This window comes from Lethenteron reissneri, chromosome 66, assembly GCF_015708825.2.
Source record: "Lethenteron reissneri isolate LAM-NWPU_2019-01 chromosome 66, ASM1570882v1, whole genome shotgun sequence".
Classification (NCBI taxonomy): Eukaryota; Metazoa; Chordata; class Hyperoartia; order Petromyzontiformes; family Petromyzontidae; genus Lethenteron; species Lethenteron reissneri.
This window is the reverse complement of record NC_083844.1, coordinates 777,181-797,744: the sequence shown is the minus strand read 5'-3', so window position 1 is coordinate 797,744 and position 20,564 is coordinate 777,181. Positions and strand designations below refer to the sequence as shown.

The following is a 20,564-nucleotide window of genomic DNA, read 5'->3' as shown; positions in this document are numbered from 1 at the left end:
CGGGTTTTTGCTCCACTTGTAGAATCAACATCACGCGTTTAGAGTATTTGTCTGCTGCTATAAATGTCCACGTGGTAAGCCACTTGGTTGAGCTGTCATTTGTGGCAGCCAGGTCGCTTCTGAAGAAGGAGCCAATAGCTCAGTGGACTTCACCTGGTGAAGTAAAAATAGATTTAGTTTTAGTTTAATGATTTGTTTACCTTTACTCTACTTTGCACGCCTATCGTGTTTGTGTTTTGTGTTGTAACTTTCTGACCCCGTGCCCCCTATGGGACATCTATGAAAAAGAGCTTCATAGCTCATCGGATTCATAATTCTAGTCACGTAGGTAAAAAATAAAATTAAAATTAATCAAAGTAAAATTAAATTTATAAAAGTACTTTTATTAATTTAAATTTTATTTTTTACCTACGGATTCATAATGTTGGAGAGTAAACCCACAACATTTACAAAAATAGTTTATTTTGACTTAAAACTTTCGTGACTGCAGGAATTCATATTCTTTGGTTCTTTCGATAAAGTGACGTAGATAGAAAAACTAAAATAAAAATAAAGTGAATAATAAAAATGATAAAGCACTCATGTATAATCAAAACTTTTGAGTTATAAATTAGTCTTCTTGGTTCTTTCGGTAAAGTCACATAGAAGGGAAAAAAACATAAAATACAATTATTAAAATACAATTTTAATGTTTTCTTTTTAATATTTTATTATTTCCCTTCTACGTGACTTTACCGAAAGAACCAAGAAGATGAATCCCTGCAGTCACGAAAGCTTTAAATTGAAATGTATACATTAGTGTTTTTTTTATGGAGCAGTCTAATTAGTGTCTTATTTTTATAATTTTTTATTCACTTAATTTGTATCATTTGAACTGCCTCTATTGGGAGGGTTTCCACATAACCATGAGATCTTTTAACAATCTCCGTGACAAGAAAGTTCATCTGATCGAGTCACTCACATTTCTGAAGAGATGCCGTGACTCTAACGTAATACCGATCTCATTGACACTGATTTCTGCTGCAGTCACATCTTCCAATGCCAGACGAATTTTGTTCAGGGCGAGCTTGGCCCTGATCTCAGAGAGAATTAGACTGCTCCATACTGAACTAGATCATGTAGACAAGACACTCTTGAAATCACACTTAACATTGACGGGAAAAATGTCGACATCTGATTGGGAACATGTAGATAACATGACCGCTTAATCAGCCACTACAATGTCAGCGAAATGTAAAGATCTGATTTTCGAGTTCAACCTCCTTTCTAACAAGAAACCAGATCCACACGTTAAAAGGTTAGACGTTGACAAGGTTGTTATTAATCTGAGTAATAGCCCAATGTGCGATGGTCTAAAGTCGGTTTTGGCTAAAGGGTTGAACTTCTCAGTCACCCCCAAACACATTCCAGTGGATGACGTTATTGCCCAGGTCGATGTCGCTCTTAAGGGTTTGGGGCGCATCGCTGCAGACGTTACAAGATCTGAAATTGCTGCAACCCTCAAAAGCGCTAAGATACCAGTCAGCAACATCAGTGAGGATGAACGTTTTTGTGGTTTTTGATTATTTTTATTCACTTTATTTTTCTATCTACGTGACTTTGCCGAAAGAACCAAAGAATATTTACAAAAAAATGTATTTTGTGTGTGTGTAATTTGTTTACCTTTTCTATACTTTGCACTCCTATCGTGTTTACTGTATTGCTTGGAGTTATTGTAGCAGCCAAATAATATAAATGAACGTAGTAGCGGTACACCGTTGCGCTGTATGAAATAATCATCACATTTTTGGCAAAAGTTATTTATTTCCTCGCGATTCGAGACCCCAGACAGAAGGATATTTTGGGGTGGTGGTGGTGCGTCAAAATCAGTTGTCGTGATGCCAAAGCGGTGGGAAGACGGAACGTGACATGAGCAGCACTGAACACGAAGCTTCGCAGTCTGTTGCCGTACAGCGGCGCCCAGTCTGATGACGATCGGCTGCTCCGTGCTCCAGTGGCAAGATTGGACTCCTCGTGCCCCTAGAGACTCGGTCGGACGGTGCCTCGATACGACTCGTGGTGTCGCCACCGCACGTTCGGAATGGGGGACGCGGCTGCTGAATCTGAGTGCAACTTCTGATGGAGAGTCCTGCAGCTCACTCAAGGGGCAACGGCGACATCGTCGGGACTATGAAAAATAAGAATCGGTTTTACTCTTTATGGGAATGAAACAGGAGGTGTTAAGATGTTCAAACACCAGATAGATTATAGCTTTTGCAAGGAATCAGGTTACTGCATTAACCACGCGTACTGAACATGCAAACAAACACTCTCTGATAACATTTAATCATTGTCTTTGATACTGATTGGTCTACCCCAGAGACAGCCTTCTTCATGGCCTAGTCTCACCAGTGTCAGACCAGAGAACAACACCAAAAGGCGACCAGTACAAAGACAATGTAGTGTCAAGAGCATTTATAGCTCGGGGTGAGTAGCTATATCATTGGACCTTTTTGCCAGAATCAAAGTATAAAAAATAGGAATCGGTTTTACCCTTTCTGGCAATAAAACAGGAGCTGTTAAGATGTTCACACACCAAATAGATGATTCCTTTTTGCAAGGAATCAAGTTACTGCATTAACCACGCGTACTTGTGTTGAACACGCAAACAAACACGCTCTGATAGTAATCACATCGTCAGGACTGTGTTACGAGGACCCGGTGTGTTGCTATGCTGCACGGGTGTACTGCCAATACGTACAAATAACAATGACCGACTGCCTCCTTGCGCAGGGATGAACCCGGCCCAGCCCGAGTTCATGCGCGCACGCGGCAAGCGCAGGGCGAGGGGGAATAGAGCGGAGTGCGGGCGGTCGAGCGACTCCGACGAGGAGTGGACGGGGAGGAGGAAGAGGAAGGAGGTGGCGATGCACGGAGGACGAAGAGGCAAACGTAAAAGGGCGCTTGCAGACCGTGCAGAGACCCCCTGTAGACTCACACAGAGACCCCCTGTAGACTCACACAGAGACCCCTGTAGACTCACACAGAGGCCCCCTGTATACTCACGCAGAAACCCCCTGAAGACTCACACAGAGACCCCCTGTAGACTCACGCAGAGACCCCCTGTAGACTCACGCAGAGACCCCCTGTAGACTCACGCAGAGACCCCCTGTAGACTCACGCAGAGACCCCTATAGACTCACACAGATACCCCCTGTAGACTAACACAGAGACCCCCTGTAGACTCACACAGAGACCCTCTGTAGACTCACGCAGAGACCCCCTGTAGACTCACGCAGAGACCCCCTGTAGACTCACACAGAGACCCCCTGTAGACTCCCACAGAGACCCCCTGTAGACTCACGCAGAGACCCCCTGTAGACTCACACAGAGACCCCCTGTAGACTCACACAGAGACCCCTGTAGACTCACACAGAAACCCCCTGTAGACTCACACAGAGACCCCCTGTAGACTCACGCAGAGACCCCTGTAGACTCACACAGAAACCCCCTGTAGACTCACGCAGAGACCCCCTGTAGACTCACACAGAGACCCCTGTAGACTCACGCAGAGACCCCTGTAGACTCACACAGAGACCCCTGTAGACTTACGCAGAGACCCCCTGTAGACTCATGCAGAGATCCCCTGTAGACTCACGCAGAGACCCCCTGTAGACTCACACAGAGACCCCCTGTAGACTCACACAGAGACCCCCTGTAGACTCACGCAGAGACCCCTGTAGACTCACACAGAGACCCCCTGTAGACTCACATAGACCCCTGTAGACTCACACAGAGACCCCCTGTAGACTCACACAGAGACCCCCTGTAGACTCACACAGAAACCCCCTGTAGACTCACACAGAGACCCCCTGTAGACTCACGCAGAGACCCCTGTAGACTCACACAGAAACCCCCTGTAGACTCACACAGAGACCCCCTGAAGACTCACACAAAGACCCCTGTAGACTCACACAGAGACCCCTGTAGACTCACAGAGACCCCCTGTAGACTCACGCAGAGACCCCTGTAGACTCACACAGAGACCCCCTGTAGACTCACGCAGAGACCCCTGTAGACTCGCTTGATGAAGCTGGTTGTAATCACCAGCGGAACCAAGTTAAATGCCCGCTCACGGCCAACACCAGTGACGACGATCCGAACTGGTCCTGAGCCTCCCCTAGGTTGACTCAGCGTCAAAATGAGTACCCGGTGCAGTGGTGTGTAGTAAACATCACAACTGGGGAGACAAAGACGGTCGGGCGTGTTGCTAGCTGCCCATCCCCCCGTGTGCCGTGCTGGCCTTCGTAGATGCTGCTTGCTGACAGCACTTGACCGCAACAGTCTGTGAAGGCTACACGGGGCATCTTTTTAATTGTGGACCGAGTTGGCACAGTCGCGGGCACAGGTGGTGCATCTGGCAGTCATCTCAGTAAACCTATGGCACCTGCAGGGTCCGTCTCGTGACCTGCACCTAGCCTGGCACAACAGTCAACCCATGGCATGGCACCTGGTTCTGTCCTGTGACAACAGTCTGTTAAGGCGGCACAGGGGAGATCATTGACTTTTTGGTAAATATGTGAGTGAGTAAATGTTTTCATGCGTAAATACGCGTGTGGGTGTGTTCACACGTGTGTGTGTGTGTTAATGCATTTCCGTGTGTTCACACGTGTGTGCGTGTGTTAACGCGTGTGCATATGGGGAGCGGTAGTGTAGCGGTTAGCGCGCTGCGCTATGAACCCGGCGACCCGGGTTCGATTCCCGCTCACGGTCAACACCAGTGACGATTATTTGAACCGGTCCTGTGCCTCCCCTATGTCGGCTCAGCCTCAACTGAGTACCTGGTGCGGTGTGTAAACATCACCACTGGGGAGACAAAGACGGTCGGGCGTGGTGCTGGCCACCCACCCCCTCGTGTACCGTTCTGGCCTTCATAGGTGCTCACTAACAGCACTTGCCCCTACAGTCTGTTAAGGCTATACGGGGGAGCTTTGTCCTTGCATATGTTCATGCGTGTCCGTGTGTTCACACGTGTGTTCACGTGTGTGCGTGTGTTCACGTGTGTGCGTGTGTTCACGTGTGTGCGTGTGTTCACGTGTGTGCGTGTGTTCACGCAGGAGGAGGCAAGGGGGCTGCTTCACGCTGGGCCACCGTGGGAGAGTCTCACGCGAGGGCAGCTTCCAGCAAGCGCAAGGTCTCTGTGCACAGCGCACGGCACTCCTCTCGTTACAGCTGCTGCTGCTGTTGTCTTTAGTTTGTTGTCCTTCCCCCGCACCTCCCATTAGCGAGGTTGGCTACGTACGGTGACAAAGACATTCAACGTACATACATACTACTAGACACTGCTATACCAGGGACGTGCGGTCAGGGGAGACGGGCGAGGCAGAGCCTCACCTGTCATATACTCCAATGAAAATAGCTGTTACGAAAAGTACAAAAAAATGTTCCACTGGTCTGTGTTATAAAAGTAATTTCTATATAATTATACCAGAGACGTGCGTCATTATTGTGGTGGTGGTGGTATTGGAACGCGCGCACACCAGCTCCGGTTAACTCCCATTACTTACCTGTGCGGGGCGGTTGTGATATCCCTAGCCGGGGCCCCTCCCGAGGGGAGGGGGCTGTGGGGTGTGTGTGATCCCACAGAACCCCGCCCCTCAGTGGGGAATCGTATAAAAGGCGAGACTCTGAGAGGAGAGAGTTAGTTCGAACAAGCCAAGGACGAAGAACCAGCTGAAGTCCAGCTAGCTAGACCCTGGGACTCCTCTGACCCGCTGTCCTTCTAAAGGCCGGGCAGAGCAAGCCAGTGGTGCGACCCCAGAGCCGCGAAGGCTGATGTCCTTGTAAGGGCCGGATTCGTGTGGCTGGTGGTCAGGACCTGTGCCTTGGCTGGGCCAGGTCAGGTAGTCTCCTTGAGAGGAGGGTCGTAGTATTGGTGGGGAGTCGGTGAGTTAGCTTGGGGAGTTAGCTCCCTTGAGAGAACGGGTGAAGAGGCCGTTACCTCTTCAAGTGTGAAGCTGTAACGGGCTCAGAGTTAATAAATATGGGTTGCCTCTACTTCAACTGTCTCTGTCGTCACGGTGTCCACTACATTATTATAATTAGTTTATTAATTAGTTGAGTTGTGAAGAGGCATGGCCTGCCATACCCACCGAGGTTCAGCATGACGGCATGGTTCTGCTTGATGTATGGAATCAGATTTACAGATTCAGAATATCAGAATTAAAATATGTATTGTACTGGAGGAATCCGATGAGGTGTCAGGGTCGAGATGGAACCCGCGACCTCCTGCGTACCAGGCGAGGGAGTTAACATCTCCTAGCCACCGCTGGTCACCGCACCAACTCCGCCCCCACACCCCCTCCGCCCCCTCACCCCACCGCCCCCTCCGCTCAGACTAAAGCGGAAGCCCTGGAGTACGTGTGGAGCATCTTGCAGGGCGTGGAGGAGGAGGAGCAGCAGGAGGAGGAGTTCAGGGGATTTGAGCTGAGGGAGGTGCACAAGGCCAGGATGGCGATGTTCAGGCTGGAGCGCAGAGCCACCGCCTGCAAGGAGGCCCTGAGGGTGGCGCTCCAGAGGATACGTGGAGGTGCGTAGCCTGCAGCGGTGATTTCTATTCCCACCGCAACTCCACACTCCCCTCTATTCTCACCGGAACTCCACACTCCCCTCTATTCTCACCAGAACTCCACGCTCCCCTCTATTCTCACCGGAACCCCACACTCCCCTCTATTCTCACCGGAATTCTACACTCCCCTCTATACCCACCAGAACTCCACACTCCCCTCTATTCTCACCAGAACTCCACACTCCCCTCTATTCCCACCGGAACTCCACACTCCCCTCTATTCCCACCGGAACTCCACACTCCCCTCTATTCTCACCGGAACTCCACGCTCCCCTCTATTCTCACCGGAACTCCGCAATCTTCTGTTAGTGCTGATGGAAGTCGCCACTGCTGTTGATGCTACTGCTACATGTGCTCCTGTCAGGGCTGCTGCTGGTACTGATGCAGCCTATGAACTAAACGATGTTTATTTTTCTTATTGGTTCTTTCGGTAAAGTCACGTAGAAGGGAAGTAATAAAATAATAAAAATAAAACATAACAAAACAATTCTCACGACGTTTCGGCCACAACGCAAGCAGCCGTCCTCAGGTGAAAACCAGGTCTGTCGAGGCGACAGCGTCTGAATGATACAGCACACGTGCTTGGAGCATATATATAAGCTGGGTTGGAAGGGGGGAAAAGAGCGCCTTGACAAAAGAATATGCATATCAAGAGGCATTTAGCATATTTATGGGAAATGCAGGTATGTGATTAGTACTACTCATGCCCGTGCATTATGCAGGATTAGCAGCATCAAAGGGAGGGGATATGGGAAATGCAGGTATGTGATTAGTACTACTTATGCCCGTGCATTATGCAGGACTAGCAGCATCAAAGGGAGGGGATATGGGAAATGCAGGTATGTGATTAATACTACTTATGCCCGTGCATTATGCAGGATTAGCAACCAGGGTGTGCCCCACTGAGCTGTGTAGCTGTTTTTCAGAAGCGACTGGCTATCACAAATAAGAGCTCAACGAAGTGACTTGTCATCATCGTCATTACGTGGACATTTATAGCAGCCAAATATTCTCAACGCATGACGTTGGTTCTATATGTCGAGGGAAAAAAACGAAGGACCCGGAGAAAAATCCACGCAACCACGGGGAGGTATTCGCCATGAAAGTTTGCACAGACAAGGAATTTACTATGGCCGGAAGGTGCATACATTCAACATGTAGGAATCTTAAAACTGAAATGAGTGGTATACAGTCAAACTATACTAAAATTACAAAGTCTAACTAATACTAAGGGGCTAAAGTATGTAAAATTGTGAATAAGTGTACAATATAAAATGTAAACTAGCCATAATATACAATCTAAAAATACAAAAATACAAATAGGGTAACATGTTGTAAACTATACAGTCGGGATGGAACCCACGACCTCCTGTAGACCATGCGAGGGAGTTAACATCTCGCCACGGAGGAGAGAGAGACACGCAGACTCCAAATATACAGCAGGCTTCGTCAGGGTCGGGATGGAACCCACGACCTCCCGTATACCACGAGAGGTAGTCAACATCTCGCCGTGTTTGCCTGCAGGCTCCTCCGTGCCGCCGGCCTCCGCCCAGGCTGTGGCGGTGTCGCGCAGCGCTCGCTCTCGCTACGGCCTGCGCCCGCGCGAGAGGAAAGTCTACACAGAGGTGGAGGAGCCCCAGGACGACGACTTCTTCTGTGAGACCCCCTGCTCCCTCTCACTCTCTCTCTCACTTTCTCACTCTCTCTCTCACACTGTCACTTTCTCACACTCTCTCTCTCACTGTCACTTCTCACACTCTCTCTCTCACTGTCACTTTCTCACACTCTCTCTCACACCGTCACTTTCTCACTCTCTCTCTCTCACTGTCACTTTCTCACACTCTCTCTCACACTGTCACTTTCTCACACTCTCTCTCACACTGTCACTTTCTCACACTCTCTCTCACACTGTCACTTTCTCACACTCTCTCTCACACTGTCACTTTCTCACACTCTCTCTCACACTGTCACTTTCTCACACTCTCTCTCACACTGTCACTTTCTCACACTCTCTCTCACCACTGTCACTTTCTCACACTCTCTTAGGGCCGTCCATTAATGGCGTCACGCGATTTTGGACCCCCCTCCCCCCCATCACACGACATCACAAAAAGTCAGACCCCCCCCTCAAATGTGACGTCACAAAGCTCATTTAATATGCTTAAAATCGCTTCAAACTATTGTCATTGTAGTGCATATTTAATGTGGCACTGCAGTCTGATGTTGTAGGAGAAAACATTTATTAAAAAGTATTTAATTAAGTAGAACGTGTTGTCTGTGGTTCCTCACACATCGTCACAAATGTCTGACCCCCCCACCCCCCTAGGTGCATGAAGTCATTTATGGACGGCCCCTTACTCTAACTTTCTCACACTCTCTCCTATCTCTCTCTATTGCTCCCGCGCTCTCACTCGATATATTCCACCTGCTCCCTCTCACTCTCTCTCCCTTTCCCTCCCTCTCACACGCTCCCTTTCTCGCACTCTCACTTACCTCCCTGTCTTTTGCTCCCTCACTCAGGGATGCAGGGAGGGAGCAGGGAGGGTGACAGGGTTTACATCTCCGATGAGCGAGCTAAAGAAGTTCACAATGCAGAGAGGGAGGAAAGGAGGCATCTGTCTGGAGCGCTCCTCACCCTCTCACTCTCTCACAGTGCCACTGCTGCTGCTGCTGTTGCTACTGCGGTTCGCCCTCCTCCTGCTGCTGCTGCTGTGGCTCTCAGTCTGCGAGCTGTGCAGGGATTTCTACCTGGGGGAGTGCTCCGTGCACGGCCCGCCAGAGTTCATTGCAGACGCGGCCGTGGCCCCGGGAGTGGCCAACAGGGCCCGGCTCAGCTGCCCCAGGGCCTCACCGTCGGCGCCTCCTCCATCGCCGGCGCCGGCCTCGGGGTGTGGAGCAACAGGAAGAAGCTGCCCAAGGGGGTGATTTTTGGGCCCTACCAGGGAGAGGTGTCTGAGGAGAACCCCGTGAGCGAGTACTGCTGGCTGGTGAGCTGCTGCTGCTACTGCTGCAGCCTCCTCCTATTCCTACATCATCATCGTGTGTGTGGAGAGGAGGCTCGTGAAGGAGATGCAGAGAAACCCATAGCCTCACACAGTCACCCACAGACTTACACAGAGATCTAGAGACTGGCACAGAGAGACCCAGAGACTCACAGAGACCCATAGACTCACACAGAGACCCATAGACTCGCACAGAAACCATAGACTCACACAGAGACCCATAGACTCGCACAGAGACCCATAGACTCGCACAGAGACCTATAGACTCGCACAGAGACCCATAGATTCACACAGAGACCCATAGACTCGCACAGAGACCCATAGCCTCACACAGTCACCCACAGACTCACACAGAGACCCAGAGACTGGCACAGAGAGACCCAGAGACCTTTGCACAGAGACCCAGAGACTCGCATAGAGAGACCCACAGACTTGCACAGAGACCTAGAGACTTGAACAGAGACCCAGAGACTCACAGTGGGACACACAGACTCACACAGAGACCCAGAGACTCACACAGAGAGACCCAGATACTCACACAGATGCTCAGAGAATCGCACAGAGAGATCCACAGTCTCACACAGAGACCCAGAGACTCGCACAGAGACCAAGAGAATCGCACAGAGACCCACAGTCTCACACAGAGACCCAGAGTCGCACAGATACCCTAGAGACTCGCACAGAGACCCAGAGACTCGTACAGAGACCTAGAGACTCACCCAAAGACCCCCAGAATCACAGAGAGACCCAAAAATTAACGTAATTATTTGAACTTGTAACACACAGCAAAGACGGTGGTCACCGCATGGCGCGGCGCTTACAGATGCACTTCTGCGGCCGTCTGGAAGGTTCTTCCTTCCAATGTTAGGAAGCCACTGGGAGCTATGCACTTTAAAATCTTGTAGATTGAAAATGCATTTCTTTAGAACTGCTTTTAGTGTTTAGTTTGTTGTCCTTCCCCCCGCACCTCCGATCAGCATGGTTGGCTACGTGCGGTACGAAAGAAGTTCAACTTACAGTCCAACTGACATTAATTATCCGTGGATCCGCTCGTGTGCGTGTGTGTTTCAGATTTACAAAAACAAAAGGATCGTGAATATGTTGATGCTCAGGATGAATCTAAATCAAACTGGATGAGGTGATTATTGTCTGAAGGACCACTACACAGAGACCAGAACCACTACACACAGAGACCAGAACCACCACACACAGAGACCAGAACCACCACACACAGAGACCAGAACCACTACACACAGAGACCAGAACCACTACACACAGAGACCAGAACCACTACACACAGAGACCAGAACCACTACACACAGAGACAAGAACCACTTCACACAAGAGACCAGAACCACTACACACAGAGACCAGAACCACTACACCACAGAAACCAGAAACCTACAACAGAGACCAGAACCACACACACAGAGACACACACCCAGACAAACCAGCACACACAGACCAGAACCACTACACAACAGAGACCAGAAACACCACACCAGAGACCAGACCCACTACACACAGAGACCAGAACCAGCACACACAGAGACCAGAACCACTACACACAGAGACAAGAACCAGCCACACACAGAGACCAGAACCACTACACACAGAGACCAGAACCACCACACACAGAGACCAGAAACCACCACACACAGAAACCAGAACACCACACACAGAGACAAGAACCACCACACACAGAGACCAGAACCACTACACATAGAGACCAGAACCACCACACACAGAGACAGAAACCACTACACACAGAGACCAGACCCACTACACACAGAGACCAACCTGGGCCTCCCCTTGGTCGACTCGGCATCAATGAGCACCCGGTACGGAGCGTGGTTCCAGCCACACCACCCCCACGTAGCGCCCAGTGCCGGCCCTTAATAGGCGCTCGCTAACGGCGCCCACCCCGCCCCGCGTCTGCCCGCGCAGGTTCGTCAACTGCGCGAGGAATGAGCAGGAGCAGAACCTGGTGGCCTTCCAGCACCGGGGGCAGATTTACTACCGCACATTCCGTGCCGTGGGGCCCGGCTCTGAGCTGCTGGTCTGGTACGGCGAGGAGTTCGCCCAGGAGCTGGGCATCGCCTGCGAGGCCGGGCCCTCGCGACGCCGCAGCAGCAGCAAGCAGCGAGATGGCTCCTAGGGCCACCGCCAGAAGACCTGCAGCCCGTGCAGCCTCCACCAAGCGAGGAACACCGTGAGCACTGCTCCCCAGAGACTCACCACTGCTCACCAGACTATAGCCACCACTCACCAGAGATGATAGCCACCACTCACGAGAGACGATAGCCACCACTCACCAGAGATGATAGCCACCACTCACCAGAGATGATAGCCACCACGCACCAGAAATGATAGCCACCACTCACCAGAGATGGCAGCCACCACTTACGAGAGACGATAGCCACTACTCACCAGAGACGATAGCCACCACTCAGTAGAGATGATAGCTACCATTCACCAGAGATGATAGCGACATCTCACCAGAGATGTGGATGTAGCTAACCACTCACCAGAGATGATAGCCACCACTCACTAGAGATGATAGCCACCACTCACCAGAGATGATAGCCACATCTCACCAGAGTTGGTAGCCACCACTCACCAGAGATGACAGCCACCACTCACCAGAGATGATAGGCACCAGCCACACTGATAAGGTGGAAGTGAGTAACTGGTGTGGTGTGTAGTAGTAAACATCGCCACTGGGGAGACAAAGGCGGCTATGTGTGGTGCTGGCCACCCTCCCACTCGTGTGCCGTGTTGGCTTTCATTGGTGCCCATAACAGCACTTGTCCCAAAAGTATATACAGGCTATATGGGGGTTCTTTGTCTTTGTGTGTAATATAATGGAGCCCACTGCACTACGAACCCGGCCACCTGAGTTCGATTCCCACTCACGGCCAACGTCAGTGGTGATATTTAGGCCTCCCCTAGGCTGACTCAGCCTCAAATGAGTACTAGCTTAAACGTGGAAACATCGCCACTGGAGAGACAAAGGCGGGCCGGGCCTGGTGTTGGCCACCTACTCCCTCGTGTGCCATGGCCGGCCTTCATAGGTACTCGCAAACAGCACTTGCCCAACAGTCTGATATGGCTGTGGGAAACCTTTACCTTTGTGTATACACCACGTGTGCAAGAGTGTTCATGTCTAGATGTTGGTGTGTGCGCGTGTGTCTTGTTTCCTCTGGGATGACGCAGGTGGAGTGGGTGTGGAGGTCACAAGGCTGCCGTGTCCTGCCTGCAACCGTCAGTTCATCTGCCGCTCGAGTCTACAGTATCACGTGCAGAGCAGACACCCCACTAAGCCAGTAACAAAAGTCATCAGTGTGACCAATGTCCATACAGCACAGACTACAAGAGTACCTTGAAGAAGCACCAGAGAACACACACGGGAGAGAAGCCGTTCAAGTGCACCGTGTGTGAGAAGGCGTTTGCACGGCTATCACATCTTCACAGCCACCAGAGAACACACACGGGAGAGAAGCCGTTCAAGTGCACCGTGTGTGAGAAGGCATTTGCACATTTACAACATCTTCACAGCCACCAGAGAACACACACGGGAGAGAAGCCGTTCAAGTGCACCGTGTGTGAGAAGGCATTTGCACATTTACAACATCTTCACAGCCACCAGAGAACACACACACGGGAGAGAAGCCGTTCAAGGCACTGTGTGTGAGAAGGCGTTTGCACAGCTATCAGATCTTCACAGGCACCAGAGAACACACACGGGAGAAAAGCCGTTCAGTGCACCGTGTGTGAGAAGGTGTTTGCAGACCCATCCAGTCTTTGCCGGCACCAGAGAACACACACCGGCCAGAATGCATTTTCTCATTCCCGTGGAAACAGAAAAGTCAGCCATCCTGAGCAAAACGCGCACAGCGCCGAGCTGTGAATTAGTTTTAAACAACAGGCCACGTGACTAGCCGAGGCTGTGCCACTCTTGAAACTGATTTTGAATGTGAACACGGAAACCTACGGACCCTCCTACACCTGCCTCACCTCTGTGGGGGGTGGGAGATTAAACCGACCTGGCCACCCCTCGATTGCAAGTGCGGAGTTCTAGGTCCCAACCACTGCACGTGTCCCCCCCCACCCCCATCACCTGGGGGTCCCTGTGTGTGTGAGTGTGCAGAGTCCCCCGTGCAGAGCTGCACTGTTGTTACCCCTAGAGGGGACACCGCAGGGCGATCCACCTACAGATACCCCAGTCTGCACGTCTCCCGCGCGTCTCCATGCGCACCGCGTGCCGTCTCGTAGCCCTGCCCCGTGCGACGTACGTACAGTACGTACAGTACGTACCCATCCAGCGGTAGACTGAACCGCGGCCGATGACGAAGGTGGCATCCGCTCACAAATCTCCGTGCACTCAGTCCCGTAGCCCTGAGCCATCGCTTGCGCGATATTCACTTTGCCGCTGAGAGGAAAGCTACGGGGAGGAGGTGGGGGGGGGTGTTAGGAGAGGACATCTGTGGAACGGCTGGAGATCTGCGAAGAAGAGCTTCATAGCTCATCGGATTCCTGCGGTCTGAAAAAATATTCCGAGAGGGCGTTGGGGGAGGGGGTGTAGGTATGATTGGGGCATCTGCACTTGGATCACCCTGCGTGTTGTTGCTGCCTCCCCCCGTTGAAAATGTTCCCAGCGTGAACTAACCCTTTGCCGTCGCGACGACGCCGCGCGCCGTGCGTGAACGTCGTCGTCGGAATAACAAAACGCAGTAAAAACTAAAGCAACATTATCGGTACCGAGGCTCCCACAGGGCCACGCGGGGCAGGGAGTGTGGCACAGTTTTCGCGCCGGCTAGCGCAGAGTGGCGGCGGTCGTGTCGCTACGCTTCTCTGCGGTGAGCAACGACGTCTTTATAACAACAACAGCAGTGCTGCTGCTGCTGCTGCCACTGCTGCGGTGAACGGTGACAGCCACCCCGTGACCTGACCCCCACCCCGTGAACGGTGACACCCACCCCGTGAACGGTGACACCCACCCCGTGAACGGTGACACCCCATGGGTGGAAAAAACCCGATTTTTCCAGCTGCAGGCATCGGGTTTTTTCTTTAACACAATTAAACCCGATTTCGGGGAATTAAAACCTGGTTTAATGAATACGAAACTCTGATAGGCTTAGGCTGCTTCCTCGTCGGTGCTGCTATGGTACTCGGGGCCGTCGGGCACGGGGTAGTCGTAGAATGCGGCGGGCAGGTTGGTCTTAATGAACACGAGCTTCTCCACAATCGTGGGCGCCAGTGAGTTCCTTAGCTTGGAATGGATGAAGCCCATCGTTGAGAAGTGCGGTTCTGCAATTAGAACCAATGAAACCGGATTTCTCTCAATCTTAGATGATCGGGTTTAATATAAAAAGACAATTAAACCCTATTGTAAAAAACCCGACTGTGCCACCCTTGTGACACCCACCCTGTGAACGGTGACACCCACCCCGTGAACGGTGACACCCACACCGACCCTGCAACTCTGCAGACGTCTCGGACGCGGGAAAGGGTTGAGAGATTTTCTGCGTCCCGGTTGCTCGCGTGATGTCGCACGGTGGTGGCGCGCGTTGACTCTTGCACGTTTAAGAAAGTTGAGCGTTAGTTTGTGATTCTGTTTAAAATGATATATATACATAAACTAACAAACATTATCTTGGGATTCTACCAAGTAAGGTCCAACTGGATACGTAGTAGCTCTTTTATCAGACGCGACCACCTGGCCATCACAAATGAAAGCTCAACGAAGTGGCTTATCATTGTGTGGACATTTATAGCGGCCAAATACTCTGATTGCGTGATCTCGATTCTAAATGTCGAGGGAAAACCGGAGGACCTGGAGAAAATCCACACGACCACGGGGAGAGAGAGAGAGAGACGCGCAAACTCAAAATATACAGCAGGCGTCAGGGTCGGAATCAAACACACGATCTCCTGTATACCAGGAGAGGTAGTTAACATCTCCACATGTGTTCAGAGTATTTGGCTGCTGTAAATGTCACGTGATAAGCCACTTCGGTGCGCTGCTGTCATTTGTGATAGCCAGGTCGCTACTACACAGCTCAGTGGGGGCCTTACCTGGAAAAGTAAAATGATTAATAAAAATCTACTGTATTCTTGGTTCTTTTGGTAAAGTCACGTAGAAGGGAAATAATAAAATAATAAAAATGTAAGAATCAAATTAACACGACGTTTCGATTGCAACACAAGCAATCATCAGTTTATGAAAACCCACAACAACAAAAACAATATTGCTGTGGTTTTCACACCTGATGATGATTGCTTGCGTTGCAATCGAAACGTCGTGAGAATTGTATAGTTTTATTTTTATCATTTTATTATTTTCCTTCTACGTGACTTTACCGAAAGAACCAAGAATATGAATCCCTGTAGTCACGAAATCTTCAAATCGAAAAAAAAATCTCTTCTTGGTTCTTTCGGTAAAGGCACGTAGAAGGGAAGTAATAAAATAATAAGAATAAAACATAATAAATAATATGATATAATAAAATAATATAATAATATAACATATTATTATATAAGTCACTTATAAGGCAAGTAATAAAATAATAAAAATAAAACAATAATTTAATATAATAAAATATTTTATTATATTTTGTTTCATTATCTTTTATTTTTATTATTTTATTACTTCCCTTCTACGTGACTCTACCGAAAGAACCAACAATATGAATCCCTGCAGTCACGAAAGCTTCAAATCGAAAAACAAAAATCTCCTGTTGAGAATGACCTCACCGGACCGGTGGAGGCAGCGCTGCCGTCTTGGTCCCAATTGGCAGCGGCGGCGTCTCGTTGGTTGTGAAGGCGGCCCAGCTCACACAGCCCGTGCCGGTGCAACAGGCCGTAGTCTACCCGGGGTTCAAGCGGCCTAGGCTACATTGTACCCGGGTGTATCATGGCCGAGGCCAAATTATACCCCTCTAGGCCAAATCATACCCCCATGATAGTAATAGTGTTGAGCGATATCTTCTTGTTTAGTGCTGCCTAACGGCGTGTGGCGACTTCACGATGATATTGGTCCCGGTCTAGCACGGCGTGTAGAGTTTGTGCTGTTGTTAATTGTAGCCATGTTTTGATGTTACTGAGCCATGTCGTTTTTGGCCGTCCTGGTCGTTTTTTCCCTTCGATTTTTCCTTCCAGGATTTGCTTTAATAGCTGGTATTTGTGATATACACATGAATTACTAAATTTTTCCAACATTTTATTTAAAACTGTAAACACATAGACTTTGATTACTTCAACCAGGAAAAACTGATAATAACCCTAAAAATGCTTCAATTGATCAAATTGAGATTCTTACTTCCATTTATACGCTTTTTAGATATCGATTGAAGTCCGTTGTCGGCTGTTCTCTGTATGGATAATTGCCTTTGAACTTTCACATGGGGCATGTTCTGCCCTGGAGGGGGGGTATGGTCTGGACCGTCTAGTTTAAACCCCCGGGTATAGTTTAGCCTAGGACACTTTATCCCCCGGGTCTACTCTGGCCTGGGCCAAACTATATCCGGGTTTAATCGGGGCAGGGGTTATTTTTAAATCCTTTATATTAAGTTCACTTGCTTGCTTGCTTGCGCGCTCACGACCGTGCAAATCTTTCAGTCGTTTTTTTAACCGACTTCCCGTGATCCAATCGAGCTGACATTTTGCACACAGACTCGTTGTGCGTGACAATTTATTTTCGTGAAAAAATTTTACCAAAATTTTACACTTTTTAGGAAAAAAAAATTGTATTTAATTACCAATTGCTTAATGGTGGCAGGCAACCATCTGAGCCATAGGTGGCAGCCATCTCAAGCCAGAGGACGAGAGGACTCTAGCCGCCACGCATATAAAGGATTTATAGTGAAAAACTTTGTTTTTTACGGGTTAATTTTTAGCCTGTTTCACCGGTATCTCCAGGAGGTCGGAGCGACTTGCTCTGCGGTAACACTTTTCCGTGACAGAGGTTTGGTTTTTGTTGTTGTTGTTGTTGGGTTAGAGATCTCGTAAATATCAACATTGTGTCGTTAACCCACCACCACCCACCACCATCGCCTGACACGGCCAATCAGTCAGGGTTTGTCACGTAAACGAAACGTGCCAATTGGTTACCCAACTTCAGCACACACAGCGCTTGTGGTCGGGGAGAGGGTGAACCCACAACAGCATTTACAATTCGAGTGCCGGTGTACGTTTCGCACGGTGATTACAAACAACGGCGACCGGTTTCATCGGGGCGATGTGCCAGGATTGTGATCCAACGCCATCTAACCCAGGAGCAGCAGCAGCGACGACAACAAAAAACCTTACATCACAGACACCGTCTGGTCGCAAGAGACTGCGCCGTGGCGCTTTGTGGTTGCCGTTTTGCCACGAATCGTCGACGCGCGTTCACGATCTGTTGTTCTCCTGTAACGCGGTGGGTCATTTCGATTTAAATCTTCTTTCGTGACTGCAGGGATCATCTTCTTGGTTCTTTCGGTAAAGTCACGTAGAATGGAAATAATATAATAATAAAATAAAACAATAAGTAATTGTTTTATTTGTATTGTTTTATTATTTAATAATAAAATTATAAAATAAACATTTACTTTATTATGTTATATTTTTATGGAAATAATAAAAATAATAAAAATAAAACAAGAAAGTAATTGTTTTATTTTTATTATTTTATTATTTAATAATAGAATAATAAAAATAAACATTTACTTTATTATTTTTTATTTTTATGGAAATAATAAAATAATAAAATTTAAACAATAAAGTCATTGTTTATAATTATTATTTTTATTTAATAATAAAATAATAAAAATAAACATTTTCTTTATCATGTTTTATTTTATTTATTTTATTATTTCCATTCTACGTGACTTTACCGAAAGAACCAAGAAGATGTGGTGGTCATTGTTGCGTTCCTGAAGAACACCGCGTTGTGGAGAAATAATATAAACTATAGGGGGTGAAGCGTGGTCCGCGACAACACGCGAGATGATGGTGAGACAGAGGCCGGACTACGACTGAGGCAGCTGGGGGTAGCGTCTAGAAGCAGCATCCAGCAGCATACCAATGCCTCCTCGCGTGATGCCGCTACGCCGAGGCAGCCGCACGGAGAACCGCGTTGTTCCTACTCGCGTTGCGACCTCGTTCCGTTCGCGTCGCTCGCGTTGCATCCAATCCGCATCCGCGTCACAAACAGCGTGTTCCCCTACACATCATTCATGGCGTTTTATCATCCAATCGGCGTTGTCAAACTAACACGCGGCCGTTGTAGGAGAACCAGACTGTTGCCGTTGTTCTTCTGCTGTTTAACGCAGAGGCCGCATCGACCGTTCCAATAGTCGCTGTAGCCACTGCGAGCCCCAAGCTGTCGGCTCCCGGCTCTTAAACTCCCCCCCCCCCCCCCTGGCGTTATCTGTAGTCGTTACACACAGCAGCACCTGGTCACAGCTGCTCACTGCTAATCCTAACAACACCAATCCCAGTCGTCATCCCTGCACCTCAAGGATGGTAAAACTATGACCCAACAAAATTACACATCACACTGTCCTACAAACTTCAATTCACACGCCCCTACAGATGTGTTTTGGTCATGTGCCTACCATTCCTCTATTCTGCACTGCTACGGTGTTTATTGTGTTGTGTTTGTTGTTGTGGCGTTCTGACCACGTGCCCCGACTGGACACCTGTGGACAATAAAGAGCTTCACAGCTCATCGGATTCCTCCAGAATAAAAATTTAAACTTTAAAAACTCTGATGACGTCACTGCGTGGTGACGTCACGCGTCTAGCCCCCTCCACTCCCCCGTTACCCCCCACCCCTCCCACCCTCCATTCCCCCCTCCCGCCACTCACCAACCGCCATTCCGCCCCCTCCTCCCCCCACCCCCCACCCCCCCCCACTCCCCCCCACCACCACCGCCGCCATTGGCCACTGAGTGACGGTGACGTCACCACCGGCGCCGTGCCAGGCTGGGTGCACTCGAGGCTGCCAGCGTGAAGTGTCGACGGCTCGACACTGAGGTGGTGACGTCACGCGAGCGTTGTGTTTAACGATTTAACGATATTAGCGTAAAGATATGAGCATTAGCTCAAGTGATGTGAATACGTTCGGATTACCTCAAGTAATGTTACATTTACCTGAGGTAATTTTACCTCGCATAAGGTAAAGTTACCTCATTTGAGATAATGTTACCTTACCTGACGTAATTTTACCTTTGCCTGAGGTAATGTTACCTCGACCTAACGTTATATTACATCGCTTGAGGTAAAGTTACCTCACGTGAGGTAAAGTTACCTCGCCTTCCATTGAATTCCGATTATGTAACCCTGAGGTAATAATCGCGCGATAATTGTGTTTAATGATTTAACTACGTGAGAATATTACGATATGGGCATTAGCTGAAGTGATGTGAATACGTTCGGATTACCTCAAGTAATGTTACATTTACCTGAGGTAATGTTACCTCTATGTGAGGTAAAGTTACCTCACTTAAGGTCAAGTTACCTCGCCTGAGGTAAAGTTAACTAACCTGGGGTAATGTTGCCTCTACCTGAGGTGAAGTTTCCTCACCTGAAGTAATTTTACTTCGCCTAAGATAAAGTTACCTCGCATGAGGTAAAGTTACCTCATTTGAGGTAAAGTTACCTCATTTGAGGTAAAGTTACCTCACCTGAGGTAATGTTATCTCGACCTGAGGTTACTAAGGGCACCACGGGGTGACCAGCCCCTCCCCACCCCCCCCCAGCCCCCCCCTCAGCCCCACCCAGCCCCTCCCCACCCCCCACCCAGCCCCTCCCTCCCCACCCCCCACCCAGCCCCCCCACTCAGCCCCACCCAGCCCCTCCCCACCCCCCACCCAGCCCCTCCCTCCCCACCCCCCACCCAGCCCCACCCATCCCCACCCCCCACCCAGCCCCACCCTCCCTACCCAGCCCCTCCCTCCCCACCCAGCCCC

At 49.5% G+C, this 20,564-nt stretch overlaps 1 pseudogene; it reads left to right on the top strand.

The window, feature by feature from the left end:
• The first annotated feature begins 6,150 nt into the window (after positions 1-6,150).
• The window catches only part of LOC133359903 (zinc finger protein 835-like), a 28,802-nt pseudogene continuing 14,388 nt past the window's right edge, over positions 6,151-20,564 (top strand).